This window comes from Macrobrachium rosenbergii, chromosome 20, assembly GCF_040412425.1.
Source record: "Macrobrachium rosenbergii isolate ZJJX-2024 chromosome 20, ASM4041242v1, whole genome shotgun sequence".
Lineage (NCBI taxonomy): Eukaryota > Metazoa > Arthropoda > Malacostraca > Decapoda > Palaemonidae > Macrobrachium > Macrobrachium rosenbergii.
The window spans coordinates 11,473,122-11,488,614 of NC_089760.1; the positions used below are offsets into that span (position 1 = coordinate 11,473,122).

General features: G+C 32.7%; 1 protein-coding gene across 1 annotated transcript in view; it reads right to left on the reverse strand.

Moving 5' to 3' along the window:
* Window positions 1-15,493, reverse strand: part of LOC136849044 (major facilitator superfamily domain-containing protein 6-like) — a 725,072-nt gene that overhangs the window by 430,692 nt on the left and 278,887 nt on the right. The window contains exon 6 of the mRNA XM_067121936.1: window positions 482-624. The gene's annotated coding sequence lies outside the window, so the exon portion shown is untranslated. The remainder of the gene's footprint in view (window positions 1-481; window positions 625-15,493) is intronic.

Genomic DNA, 15,493 nt, shown 5'->3' on the forward strand with positions numbered 1-15,493 from the left:
CTGTAATTTGTGGAATTGAAAAATTACCATACAAACATTTCCGTACATTTTTATATAAATACACACACACCCACACACACATATATGTATGTATGTATGTATATATATACACAATATATATACACACATATATGTATGTATGTATGTATATATATACACAATATATATATATATATATGTAAATATATATATATATATATATATATATATATATATATATATATATATATATATATATATATATATATTTACATATATATGTGTATATATGTGTATGTGTATGTGCGTATGGTATGTTGAGGTAAATAGGTATATAAATATATAGTTATATATAAGGAAATTTGTCAGTTTCACACCAAAGATAACATAATATTATGTACTTGATTATTAAGCCACAAATAACAAGTTAACATTAAATTTACCTAACTTGATCAATGGACTATGTTTTAATAGTTCATAGAGCGAACATACTCAACTTTACCTCATTGTCAGGTGTCTTCAAACTGCAGTAATACTTCAGTGCTTCAATGGTGACGTGTGGAAAATTCCCGACTTCTAGCTCACTGTCGATAACTACAAAATCGTCATTAAACTGCCGGAAGACGATGACAGACGTAAGGCTGCCTGAAAAAAAGATAATGAAACTTGTCATACCTTCGCCATAACTATTATGAAGCAAAACGTGCACAAAATTAATTTCGTAAACTCCAACTTTTGGCTTCATACACATCACCCTCCCCCAACTCTCGTGTTGATATCCTTTTACTTTCTTTGCTTCATCTTTTGCATGAATCTCATCCTCTCTCTCGTCAAATCATCATCCCAGAAACTTATTCCGACTTTTTCATACACGTCCGTTCATCTACTATTCGTACGAACTAGATTCTGTTTATTTTCATAACTTTACTCTTGCTAATAATTGCTTTTAGTTTGAGAACACTTTCAAAGTATCACCCTTATATTGGCAGCCTTCCCAAATTTATGACCCATCTCAATTTCTATTTCTTATTTCCTCAGTAATCTCCATTTGATGATTATCGGTTTTATCCCAAATACTCGCAGATCTGTGAATTCCACATAGCTTTTCCATTTACTTTTAAACAGCTCATACAAATGTCTCATAACTAACACTTGACACTACTCTTAACCTATCAGGCTTTCTGTTATCTGTTATCTGCCTTCCTTTCTAAATCAACAAACTTCAGCCGTTTTTTTTTCTGCTACAGTTTGAGATATCCTTTCATTGTAACTTCTTTTTTATTGCCACACTTTTGTAAAACTGAATAACTGTTACTTTCATCCATTTATTTGACACCTTTCCTTTAACAATATGATCCTTACATTTGATGGTCAGCCACAGACCCATTTATATTATCAACATCATGCAGTAACATTTCACCTGTCATTCCTTCAGCACCTTGCTGCACCATTTTCGGCGCTTTCAAAACATTCATTATATTGTCAGCCTTTTACTTTCGACACGTCTTAAGCAACAACAAATGGCTAGATATGCCTCTATGGAGCAGCAGCAGCAACAACAACAACAACAACAACAACAATAACAATAATAATTTCTTTAAGACCTCACAATTCCACTATATATATAAACACACACACATGTATATATATAATGGAGAAGTATTCAGAAGATACTAGCTAACCTTCCAAGGATCATAAAGAAACTAGTACACATATTGTCTTTGATTTTCCCTCTGCATTCACCACTTGAAAAAACTCACTTCATTGTCAACGACATGTTCCTTTCGATTATCATTGCTATTTTTTCTTTTCTGTGTATTTAATCGCCTCAAATGCAAGTTGCTTCCTTTTATTGGTAGCCTTAACATCTTAATCTTTAACTTCGGCTTTTTTCCCACTCATGTTTTTTTGTCTATCTTTCCCTCCCTTTCATGTACCTTTACCCAATCTGCAAATGTGAGAAGTAAGGACTCATACCCCATCACTGCCATTAGCAGTTAGACTTACAACCCTTTGGATTACTGCATTTTTCTGTTTCCCCAACCCGCAATACAAGCCTCAGATTTTGTTTATTTCGCTGAATGTTACCTTTTCCTCAATTATTATCTTTTTCACTTCAAGATCCCAATTATCCTTCGCCTCTCTCTGCACAACCATTTCGTATACCATGATCAGTTCATATTGCAAAATAAACTCGGATCTTTTCGATCCGAAATGTCCTCTCTATGACTGCATCTGGCTAATAAATCTACTTATGGTTTCTATTATCCTGCAATACTTTTGCTATTTTCTCAACAAATTCTATAGGTGTTGTTTTATTCGTCAGGCTTCCTTCTTTCCAGCATCAACTATCCTAATCTTCACTTGCATTCAAATATGAATTATTCCTACTGCGTGGTCCCTTCTTTATAAATTACCCTCTACTTATTTACTCCACGTAGCATTAGTTACGTTGCTTTGAAACGCCATGATGCACAGATATACATCTTGCTCTTTGATATCCAAACGCTGTTGTGTTATACCAAATGGTTAGTTGGCTTCTGGCTAAGTATCGGTATTCTGGCTAGAGAGCTGTTAATCAGCTCAGTGGTCTGGTAAAACTAAGGTATATTAAAGTTTCTTCAAATATGCACTTTTCAAGTCAATACCGTAAAGAATTTATATTAAAAGTTCATAGATGCATCACATCAGTTTTATGAATTCCTACACACTCTCCATTTCTTCGAATCGTGTGCTATTCTTTGGTCATCTCTAAGAAAATTTCTAAATTTAACAGTCATATTTTTCCTCTGTTACTTTCAATTTTACAGTGCTTAATTTCAGGAATATTTTTCCGACTTTTACTCTCTCAGACGCTTAACGCTAAGAGTTTTATTAAAGCTCGCCAGTACGACCTCCGCGAGGAAAGATACATTGTATCTAAGTGATTTTTAATCATCTTTCCATTCAGAATTTGAAGAATTTGTTGTGGTAGCTCTTGCCGCGTTCTTTCATTTAATAATCTGGCATAATAAGAAATTAATCAGACATCCTGGTCAAGTAAAGTGTTTTTCTCAGTAGAGAGAGAGAAAGACAGACAGACAGAGACAACAGAGAGGGGAAATAACTGATGTTTCAGTTAATCGCTAAAGAGCGCAATGAGTTATTTTTTAAGTGATATTTCAAATATAGTTTCTGATTCATATATCTTCATTTATGAGGATCCAACATTGATGAACTACGCTTGTGTTTAATCAGTAATGCGCCGTGCCGCTACTCTGATACATAACAGGAAAATCTTATTCAAGATGACCACTTTGTCATCGATAGTGACTTGTTGAACCTCTATTTGGCGATATCGTTATAAACTTGATCCATTCCAGGTACGATGAGGGATCACCGAACTTCTAACCTTCCATAAATAGGCGAGGCCACATTTCGTATTGACCCTAATTTGAAAACTTTGTCCACCTAATTTCCTTAGTCAAGAAAGTTAAAAATAAATAAGGGTGTGACGTGGGAGCAACCTGAAGCAAGAATTAAAGTTTCCATTTATAGCTGGTTTCACTTTATAATTTCAAACGCCCATACAAACACACACACACACACACACACACACACACACACACACACACACACACACACACACACACACACACACATATATATATATATATATATATATATATATATATATATATATATATATATATATATATGTATACACATATATTATATGTATATATACTTTGTGTCTCATAAATCTCTCTCTCTCTCTATATATATATATATATATATATATATATATATATATATATATATATATATATATATATATATATATATATATATATACTGGGTGTTTCAAAATTAGAGGCCCCCTCCACAGAACAAATGCAAAGTTATGAAGTTTTCTACTATAGCCTATCTCCAAGTACATTATTTTAAGTTTCTATTAAGCTATTTTTCATGTTACATTCCTCGTATTTTCAGACTAAGTGACGGAGGTAGATATAGCCATGGCTAACGACTTGGAAGAAATCAGATGGATTGACCGAATCCAAGCTATAACCCTCAGAGAGGCCAGGGATGCTGGCGCATCCTTCATTTCACGTTCCTGGATAGCTAAATACATTAAAAGAGATGAATCCTTTGTTAAAAGAAACTGGAACAAAAATCCATATGACTGTCATCGTGAAAAGAGTGAGAATCTTGGAAGGCATGAAGTCCTTTCTCAGGAGTCAAAAGACATTATAGCTGAGGTAGTGGGTAGACCAAGAAAGTCTTTACGTAAATTGGTGCTTGAACTAGAAACAAAAAGGTGAAAGAAGAGAAATTATAGTGCTGTATATCATGAGTTGAAAAAATCTGGTATCAAGCCATTTCATGTTATCAGCAAGCCCAACATCACTCAGCAACAGAGAGAAGACCGTGCATGGTTTTGTGGTTCATTTCTTAAAGATTGGGATGAAGCTGACTTTCTCCATGTTGCCACATCAGATGAATTCTTCATTTACACAGTCAGGAAGCCAAATCATAAAAATAACATCATTTGGGCTGCAAAGTTGGATGATATCAGCGATGACATGCGCTATCGCCAAGTGAAATTTCCTGAATGTTTGGGAATTTTTCTCTGTTTCACAGCCAAACGGTTAATGTGGATCATCAAAGAAAAAGGACAGTCATGGAATGGCAAATACTTCAGAGAAACCGTGTTCACTGGTGGAGTATTTCATTTCCTCAAAGATCCTGAAAATGTGTTATCTGTTGAAGAAGTCACATTTTTGCATGATAAGGCACCATGTTTCAAGGCTCTTCAGACACAGGAGCTGCTTCGAAACAGTGGTATCGATTTCTTCTCGTCAAGTGAATTTCCAGGTAGCTCCCCTGACCTTAATGTGTGTGAAAACATTGGTAGTATCTTAAAGGATTGTGTTGAAGCGCACACAGTGAACTATGATGGTATACCAAGCCTCGACGACCTGCAAAGAGAGGTGACCAAAGTGCTCAGGGAAATGGAGTTTGAGTCTCAGCTTTTTTGCAATTTGCTGAAATCATACCCCTCAAGAATGCGGGCTGTGGTACAGGCAGATGGAGGCCACACAAAATATTAAATACTCAGAGAGAAACTTAAATAAATACCTGTTCTGAATTACTTTTGTTTTTGTCTATATCAATTTTATTTTATGATGTAGAGGGTGGGCTCTAATTTCAAACACCTATATATATATATATATATATATATATATATATATATATATATATATATATATATATATATATATATATATATATATATATATATATATATATATATATATATATATATATATATATATATATATATTACATAGACTGTATATATATATATATATATATATATATATATATATATATATATATATATATATATATATATATATATATATATATATCAGAGATAATGAATTTTAATTTATGAGGGAAAGTGCAAGAATAACTTTCAATAAAGGAAAGACATTAAGCTGATAATTTACCATGATCCTCTAGATTAAAATGAATCTACTAAATGTATCATTAAGAACAAAACTGTAGGCGAATGGATTGTGTGCGCGAGTAAAATGTTAACTTTGTGATGATTAATTTTGGTAACTTTAATACTAGTCTTAGATTCAATATTAGCGTGATATGGTAGATATTTTCAGCATCCATATATAGTCAGATAAGGTATTAGTTATAACATAGTATAAAATAGTTATGCAGAAAGACTTTGACCAACGGACAAATATGCAGACAACCTGTACGATCAATCTAATACTTAATATAATTATGACTTGATATTTTATGTGAACTTTTTTACCATTTCCAGTTATTTAGTTATTACAGCTCAGCTGAAAGTCTAAAAAAACTTGTGGAAATCACAACAATCGAAAATATATAATTGCTTTGTAAATAGGTTTTGTAGAAAATTAACATTAATGTATTACGGTTTTCTATTTACAGGTAAATGGTAAAACCTCGAGCACGCTTATACGCATATGTGATCAGAACATTCTAGTCTAAACAACTGTCCTTCCTTAATATCGTCAATATGTGTTTCATTGATAGGTAGAAATATCTTTCCCGAATATACAAATTGGAACTATGAGTATTTCATCGCAAAATTGGCTAGAGAAATCTAACGTGAAATAACAGCAATAAACTCTGGGGAAATGACTGAACTGTGAATTCCAGAATATCGCTTTTTACCGATGCAGCTGATAGATGAAATATCGGGGAGAGAGAGAGAGAGAGAGAGAGAGAGAGAGAGAGAGAGAGAGAGAGAGAGAGAGAGAGAGAGAGAGAGAGAGGATCTTTATTTCGAGGGGCTCCTTAAACGGATGAAATATTTGCTCTGAAACTAGAAATCAGTTAATGACTTATGATAAACTATGTGATAAGAAGAGTATCCAGATCAAATTCAGTTTACTGTCGCTAACAAAAAAAGCTGTTTTGGATAATGAGAGAGAGAGAGAGAGTTATTTTGTATATCATAAGAAAACTTACGGATATCAAAACTTGTTTGGCATTTCTTAATCTTAAATAACTTATAGTAGATGAGAAAGTGTTTAAATTTTCATTATGTCATATATGAGTTGGGTTTTTTCTATTATCATTTCTATGTCAACTCCACGGTAAGTTATAATGAATGTTTAGTTCAAAGAAAAGCCTTACAAAAATCTGCCCACAAACCATTAAATATCACTGTAATGATTACCGACGTAAATCAAAATATTCATTGTCATAAAATGAAAAAATATATTCAACTAAAATTTAGTAGTGATATGATTTAGAGAATGAAGCTAAAATTGAAACACAAACAGCAAACTTTAATCAAACAAATACTTTTAGAAGTGAATGGTAGTTCAAGATTCGTCATGCATGATTTAGAACAGGGTACGTTAGTCGTGCACTTTTCATTTATTCATGCTGCATCATTCTAACGGACTGCGGTCTGCAGGTGCATTGAACACGTGATGAAATATTCACGAGGAAATGGATGTATGCAGATTACACATTCATCATGCTGATCATAAGTTCCTATTCATCGGGATGTTATTGAAACTATTTGATATATCAAATATTTTCATCTGATTAAAATATGATATATTAGAAAAAAAAATACTTAGTTTAGGATGAGATCCTTGAGAAATTTCTTTCAGCAAAATTTTGAGTTTCCGTAAAATTTCTTCGGCGGATAACTAATATCACGCTGAATATCATGACTGGATAAAACGTCCTTTCTTTTTTTTAACGATGATAGTATCTAGCATCTGCCTTCGATAAATAGCAATTTTATAAAATTGTACGGAAATAGTATATGTTAAACTACCATGCACTAAATATGAAATTAACAGTTCAACCATAAAATAATGGCTTGTAATGAATAAGAATAATAAGTATACCTTAGTTTTACCAGACCACTGAGCTGATTAACAGCTCTTCTAGGGCTGACTCGAAGAATTAGACTTATTTTACATGGCTAAGAACCAATTGGTTACTTAGCAACGGGACCTAAAGCTTATTGTGGAATCCGAACCACATTATAGCGAGAAATTAATTTCTATCACCAGGAATAAATTCCTCTAACTCTTCATCAGCCGGCCGGTGACTCGAACTCAGGCCTAGCGAGTGCTAGCCCAAAGCTTTACCGACTCTCCCAACGAAGAGCTATTGTAATGAATAAGAAATTCGTTTTCCTCCAAAACAAAATCAATACAAATTTGATAATTTTTTGTATAGATGTAATCTGTCAGACCATTCATGCTCCCTAACTTTCTTTGTTCCTTTTGTTGTCGACAAAAGTTCATCAATTTACTTCAGTGTATGCGTGAAGCACATATTGTTTGACACAAAAAAGTAAGATACTATCTTCATATATTCTAATACCCTCCATTATTCCATTAGTCATATAGTGTATCATTAAATCTAATTTCATTCCAGTACAACTATGCTGTATGATTTTCCAAAAATAATTCCATTGCAGAAAATTTCCAAAACAATGTATACATTCCGATGTACCACAGGGAAACTGAAAAACCGGTATAATTCCTGGCCTGTTTCGCCTTCAGTTTTCTAAGATATCTTCAAGACGACTGATAGATAGATAGTGTAAGAGATTTACCATACATGCGCCAGAGTTACAGTACAAACGAACATTCAGACGGTTGAAACGCAAATATTAACACCTGATAAATGAGGAAAAAGAGGGAGGAGAGTAACTTCTTCAGTGTCTGTTTACAGGTTTTCCTTATTTATGCGGAGAGGCTCACAACTTTGTTCTCGTCCCATGGCAACTGGCTTCTTTAAAATCTACACATTTTACATATTTCTTTTGAAATTAATGCATCAAGTTTAGACATTCCTTGGCTGACATATTTATTCTTAGAAAAGCTTTCTTTTACAAATATAAAAATTTTTGTTTAGCCTTTCAATTTCCTTGAATGATTTGTCTTCACCAACATGAGAAAAATTGAACCATTCACCAGCATATACTTTATATATATTATTATGCTGTTCTGTGCCCTTCTATATATATATATATATATATATATATATATATATATATATATATATATATATATATATATATATATTATATATATATATATATACATATATATATGTATATTACTAACAGGGCCTCACTGAAACTGGATGATATCTGGCGGGTTATTTATTAAAAAAAAAATTACAAGCTTTCCGGGACTAACAGTCCTCATTGTCAAGTATTCTACGGATACTTGACAATGAGGACTGTTAGTCCTGAAAAGCTTGTAATTTTTTTGAATAAATAACTCCGCTAGAGTTTCACCATCAATGCAGAACAATTTCAAGTGATAAAGTTAATATATAGTAATTGTATCAATGCACAGAACAATTGTGCAAGTGATAAATATAATATATATATATATATATATATATATATATATATATATATATATATATATATATATATATATATATATATATATATATATATACACCTATAAAAATAATGCTGTATCGATGCCAGCTTCTCTTAATTACGAGATGGGCGAGTACACCCTATAATCTGTAGATAGCATTCAAGCTCTTTCCCTTCACTTTGATAACTGGCAAGTCAAGCACAGGGTAATGGAATTCATGTCCAAGTATGCTTATTCTTCGAACGCTTGCTACGTGATAAATGGATGATGAAAATTCATGCAGCTCTTGACAGATTGTTAGTTTCCTTTATTTTTTTGATTTACAAAATATTCAGCGTGTTTAAACCAATATGATATCTATAACATATTCCAGTTTACTATTTTGTACAGTTCTCAATGTTGTCACATGCTTTCGATCCTATTTTGTCAGTGAAGGAAAAAAGACAAAAAACGTTATACAGTCGCGTCCTTTCTATAAATTACCAATAAACATTTCTTGTGAACGGAATCTCTTTAAAAAATAAGGTAACGGGGTCTGCCTTATGTATCGTTCAACATTTATCAAAGACAAAAACATACATAGTAGCAACCATTTCATATACCAGCAGACGTATCCCTCTCCACTTCCCACAGACTGCGAAACTCTCTTTTCATTTCTAGGTAAACTTCGTCTGGTCACTCTAGCTAATGCTTTTTCGGTTACCCTTTCCGTATTCCTTGAAAAAAGTGCGCATATTCGAACAGATAAACATTATTGTTGTAAAAAAATAAGGATGCATCACACAGGTACATCATTTTATCACCATAGCCACATGGCAAAATTAACTATTTCTCTTTGGATTTTTGTAGCTCAGAGAATGTGTGTGACGACGCGAGTCGAGGGCACAAGGTTCTTCCAACAACAGGGACTAATTAAATATTAACACCCCTGCTTTTTAATGCTGCTGAATTAATCAGTTCAGTCAGGCTGCCCACCCCAGTAAAAATTACCCGAGCAAAAATCAGGAACGATTTGTTAATAATTTTTATCACTTAATCCTTATTGGGATGCTCGTCTTCTATCCTTTTATAACATTAACCATTGATACAATGCAAATCATAATTTTTATTTTTTCATGAGCGGCATTAGTTTTTGCAGTGGTTGCGTACCCAGTCCCCTGGCGCTCATGCATATGCAAAATGAATACCAAACGTTTTATTGTTTTGTTCTATTCAGTCTTTCAGTTTTCATTTTATTAGAATAATCTCTCGTTCAACGGGATTTCACCAATGGCTTATTTTTCGATGAAAAATAACACATGTTTTGAACCCTAAACGGATTTATGATAAATTTCACGTCCAAATCTACCTGAAAAAATGTAACCATTAAGAGCTTTTGTACTGCATTTTGTTTCTGCCTAATATACTATGTGTGTGTGTGTGTGTATGCATGCATATAGCTATATATATATATATATATATATATATATATATATATATATATATATATATATATATATATATATATATATATATACACACACATATATATATATATATATATATATATATATATATATAATATATATATATATATATATAGAGAGAGAGAGAGAGAGAGAGATAGAGAGAGAGATTGAAGATAATGTCTACAAAGTATTTACAGTTATAGTTAAAGATTATTAACAGAAAATATTTATTTAGATTCTGAAAAATAAAAAGACTTTGAACAGTTAAGGCTGTAACATAATACACAAGACCTTTCTAAGTCTTTCCTTGTTAAAGTAATTTGATTGATGAATCCTTTAGAAGGAGACGCTAATCATATTCCTCTACTTGAACGGAAGCGGTTATAATGATATTACTGTGTAGATAATCACTACTTATTTTTACTGTGGACAATGCCAAAATGAAGCTTTTTTTTTTAGATTTCGTATTTGAAAAGGATATAAAATTATTTATAATGATTATCTATACTCTGGCTGTTGGTCAAAATATGCGTACTGTGTTGTGAAACAAGTCATTTAATTTCTGAATATTCTTTTGAGGAACAAAATAGTAAATGATTAGAATTTAAATAACATCTAGTAGTAATAAATTACAAATTGCCAAAGATTAAAAAAGAATATTAGACGAGGCATCAGAAAAAGAGGCTCATTTTGTCGACCAGAGAAATGAATTATTAGGTATATGTGCAGATTAACACACACACACACACACACACACATATATATATATATATATATATATATATATATATATATATATATATATATATATATATATATATATATATATATATATATATATATGTGTGTGTGTGTGTGTGTGTGTGTGTATATATGTATATGTATATATATATATATATATATATATATATATATATATATATGTGTGTGTGTGTGTGTGTGTGTGTGTGTGTGTGTGATGAGCAAGCTGTCACGTTTTTTGTAAGCTGCTCTGAAACTAGACTAAAGTACCCTAATCATTATTTCTACAGTTTTGGTACAGTTTTCCTGACATCTGCTAGTTCCTCTAATATTTGTTACTGAAAAAAAGGAAAGACGTCAGACATAACATATAAATTGATTTAAAGTAACTGATACGAAACACACATTTATGGGGAAAAATAAAGACAGAAAGACAGTCAAACCTCAAGAAAGAGAGAGAGAGAGAGAGAGAGAGAGAGAGAGAGAGAGAGAGAGAGAGAGAGAGAAAGGATGACTGAGGGACTTTTTCGGTTTGCAATTTTTCTTTCGAATTCAAACATTGTCCCACACTGATGCAAATGGTGTGCAGCCGAAGTGGCAACGGCCTTTTAGGGACAGAGGCCCGCCACCTCCGTTAATTGCCGCCCTCTCCCGAGAAAAATCTGAAATTCTTCTCTAAATTTTCTTTGAGACTTCGACACTGATGATTTCTTTGTCTGAAACTTTTCCTCTCTCTCTCTCTCTCTCTCTCTCACTTCTTATCCCTTATTTCAGAATTTCATACATAAACCTTACATGGGTTTTTATTGCATTTTATATGCCAACTTCTCATTCAATTCTTCTCGAATTTTTCTTTGAAACTTCGACACTGATGATTTCTTTGTCTGAAACTTTTCCTCTCTCTTTGTCTCTCTCTCTCTCTCTCTCTGTTTATCCCTTATTTCAGAATTTCACACGTAAACCATACATGATTATTATCGTGTTTTTATGCAAAGTTATTCTCATTCATTTTGTATTAAGAAATAACTTGTGAAATATTTGTAAGCCGACAATTAATGACTTGTCAATCATTTAGCCCTACCTGAAGAGGGAAGAATGGTGATGCATTCAAAAGAGCATGGGAAACCCAGCATTTCTTCCCATATTTTGAAAACAGCTAGACATTTTGCTATCTATCAAATTCTAAGGTAATGAAAAGAAGTCAAACTGAGATAAATAAATAATAAATTTATTGAAATTTTTGGGAAGGAAACGTATAAATGCAATTATGTTATCATTAGTCTTAATCAGGCTCCTACTAGTACTGAAACTCTTGGAAAAAAGATTCTTGAAGCATATTTACGGTCATCGGTAGTACCAAGGTTTCTTCAGTTCCCTCAGCTGCCTAAATGCTTGAGCATTTATCACAGATCCTGCCTGTCTGCTCCAGTGATTCAGTAACTAGCTTTATTTATTTAATTCGTTTTCCTTAAAAATAATACTGAAATTCCTATCCTTCGAAACTTCCATTAAATGCACAAGTCGATTAAATGTTTTGGAATGAGAAGAAATCGTCGGAAATTACCTTTCGGAATGAAAATTGAGTAGATATCTTAAGGAAATAGTGGAAGAACTAATAAAAATAAGAGATTTAATTAAACTAGGGCTTTTTCATGTATACGTGCACAAGTAACTGTCAGTTTTTCATGGTGATTTTATTACGGTCAAATAATTTGTATAGTTGATAAATAAGAAACTCGCTTAACTAAACTCAGCAAGCACAACGCTTACAGCTGCCATTTCACTGATTTTTAGAAAAAGTTACATCATAAAATCATGTTAACGGGAACACATCATCTAACAGTCTGCTACAGGTGCAATCGGATAGCCTTCCAACTTTCTGCCAAGCAGACTAAAATTATTTCCGGCGCCGCCCCCCCCCCTTATATTAAAAGTTAAAGATAAAGAGCCCTCCATCTTCAGAATGTCATGAATCATTCATTCTGTGTCTCTGGAAAGGAATTTGGATGACCTTTTTAATTCAAGGTCGTCGAAACAACGATCGGAAACCACACTAGTTCTGGTCTCACATCCGTAAGTCAATAGGTAAGGACGTGAAGATATTTAGTCATCAAAGATTTTAGTGAAAAGGTAGAGTCAAGAGCTAAATTAGATTACACCGTCGAATTGAACCCTGATTCTCTCTCTCTCTCTCTCTCTCTCTCTCTCTCTCTCTCTCTCTCTCTCTCTCTCTCTCTCTGATTTTCATCCTATGTAGTAGGTCTGATACCAAATCTTATGTGGTCCAGTATTTGAAACTCTTAACGCTTAATATCTTCATTTTTCATCTAAGTAGAGCGTGTACACTTTTGTTTCTTAGGATTTGTTTATGTGCTGTTTTGCCATGATGTTTTTCTTTATTTTGTTTCCATATTTATATATTATACATGGAAATGTTAAGTTATAAATATATTTACACGAAGCCGATAAATGTTTATTGGTACCTCTTTATAAGGAATATTTTTCGAAATTTTGTGAATAACAAAACTCGGCGATATTCAGGTATCGCACTTAAGTTTAAGAAGAATTTAATGATGTTACTTTAACCTTAAGAATGCTATCTATTCATTAAAGCTAAGCAACCCTTGCACAATTGTCACCGATTGTCTTATATTACATGTAATACCAATGAAATAATACTGAACGGAGCTCAAGAGAAGAAAGTTTATGTATAATGTCAAAAGGATTAACTGTTTAAGTATTTGCATATATTTTATACCAGCTGCACAATATTCACTCTTCGTAAAGCCAATATCGACTCAGTCTTACGAATCTGAAGATTTGTTAGTTTGTCTGCAAGCATGTATGTATGTACGAGTATGCATATACATACATATATATATATATGTGTGTGTGTGTATTTATGTATATATAAATATAAATATATGTGTGTGTGTGTGCGCGTCTATGTATATACTGTATATACATATATAAAAAAGTTAAGTATACCTTAGTTTTACCAGACCACTGAGCTGATTAACAGCTCTCCTAGGGGTGGCCCGAAGGATTAGACTCATTTTACGTGGCTAAGAACCAATTGGTTACTTAGCAACGGGACCTACAGCTTATTGTGGAATTCGAACCACATTATAGCGAGAAATGAATTTCTATCACCAGAAGTAAATTCCTCTAACTTTTCATCAGCCGGCCGGGGAATCGAACTCCGGCCTAGCGCGTGCCAGTCCACAGCTCTACCGTATATATATATATATATATATATATATATATATATATATATATATATATATATACATATGTGTGTGTGTGTGTGTGTGTGTGTGTGTGAGTATGTATATATGTATGTATAACTGAATCACGAAAATATGGAACGTGATGAATATAAAAATAAAGACAAAATCAACGAAGGGAAGAGAAACACTGGAGTGCTGCGAGGCCTTTCGACTGTCGTCCTTTACTTGTGTATGTATGTATGAATTCCTGGTAATTTCAAGACATCGTCAAAATCCAAATGCTTGAATATTCCATGTAAATTATGCTGTAATTTGCTGATATACGCTAGTGATATGCATGAAATATAGCCATGAAGCAAAGAGGACTTCTGGATTATGAGCAACACTGAACGTTAAAAACTAAATGCGCTTTTATAAAACTCCTTTATGCTTTCTTCATTTTCGCCATTCTTTCATTTCTTAAGAAAACTTTTAGCGTGTTGCTTCTTTTCTCAGGGCTGTAAAGAAATGTTTTCTTTTATATGAAAGTAATGTTTTCCCTTTCAAATTGCATGCCATGTTCTTTAGAGCGTCAGTAGAGGTAATAAAAACGTGATCCTAATAGCAAAAGAAGCTTAGCGTTTCTTAGGGCCAGCTTGTTTTTGTAGTATTTTGCAACAGAATCTTCAAACGGGAAGAAAAACAAGTGAAATTTTTTGTGAGCCAAGAGTTTTCCCGAGTTTAAACTATAAACAAATATTAACAGCAGAAATCAGTTGAAAATAGTCTTTTTCATGAAAAAATGGACCACATTTTACATGCATGCATACACACATGCACCCACTCTAACACAATTAGACACTAATGCTGATATATATTACACAGATACATACGCATATATATATATATATATATATATATATATATATATATATATATATATATATATATATATATATATATATATATATATACAATGTAATTCAATACCAATAGCCACAATGCTCTCTTAACTTCTCGAATTCTTCGCTTTTTGGATATGCTTGTAAATACGAGGCCGTAAGATCCAAACGCAAGAAATTGAAGAGACTGTGATGGCCGGTAATCAGTCTCTTCAACTTCTTGCGTTTGGATCTTACGGCTTCATAAGTTACAAGCATATCCAAAAAGCAAGAATTCGAGAAGTTAAGAGGCATTTTGTGGCTATTAG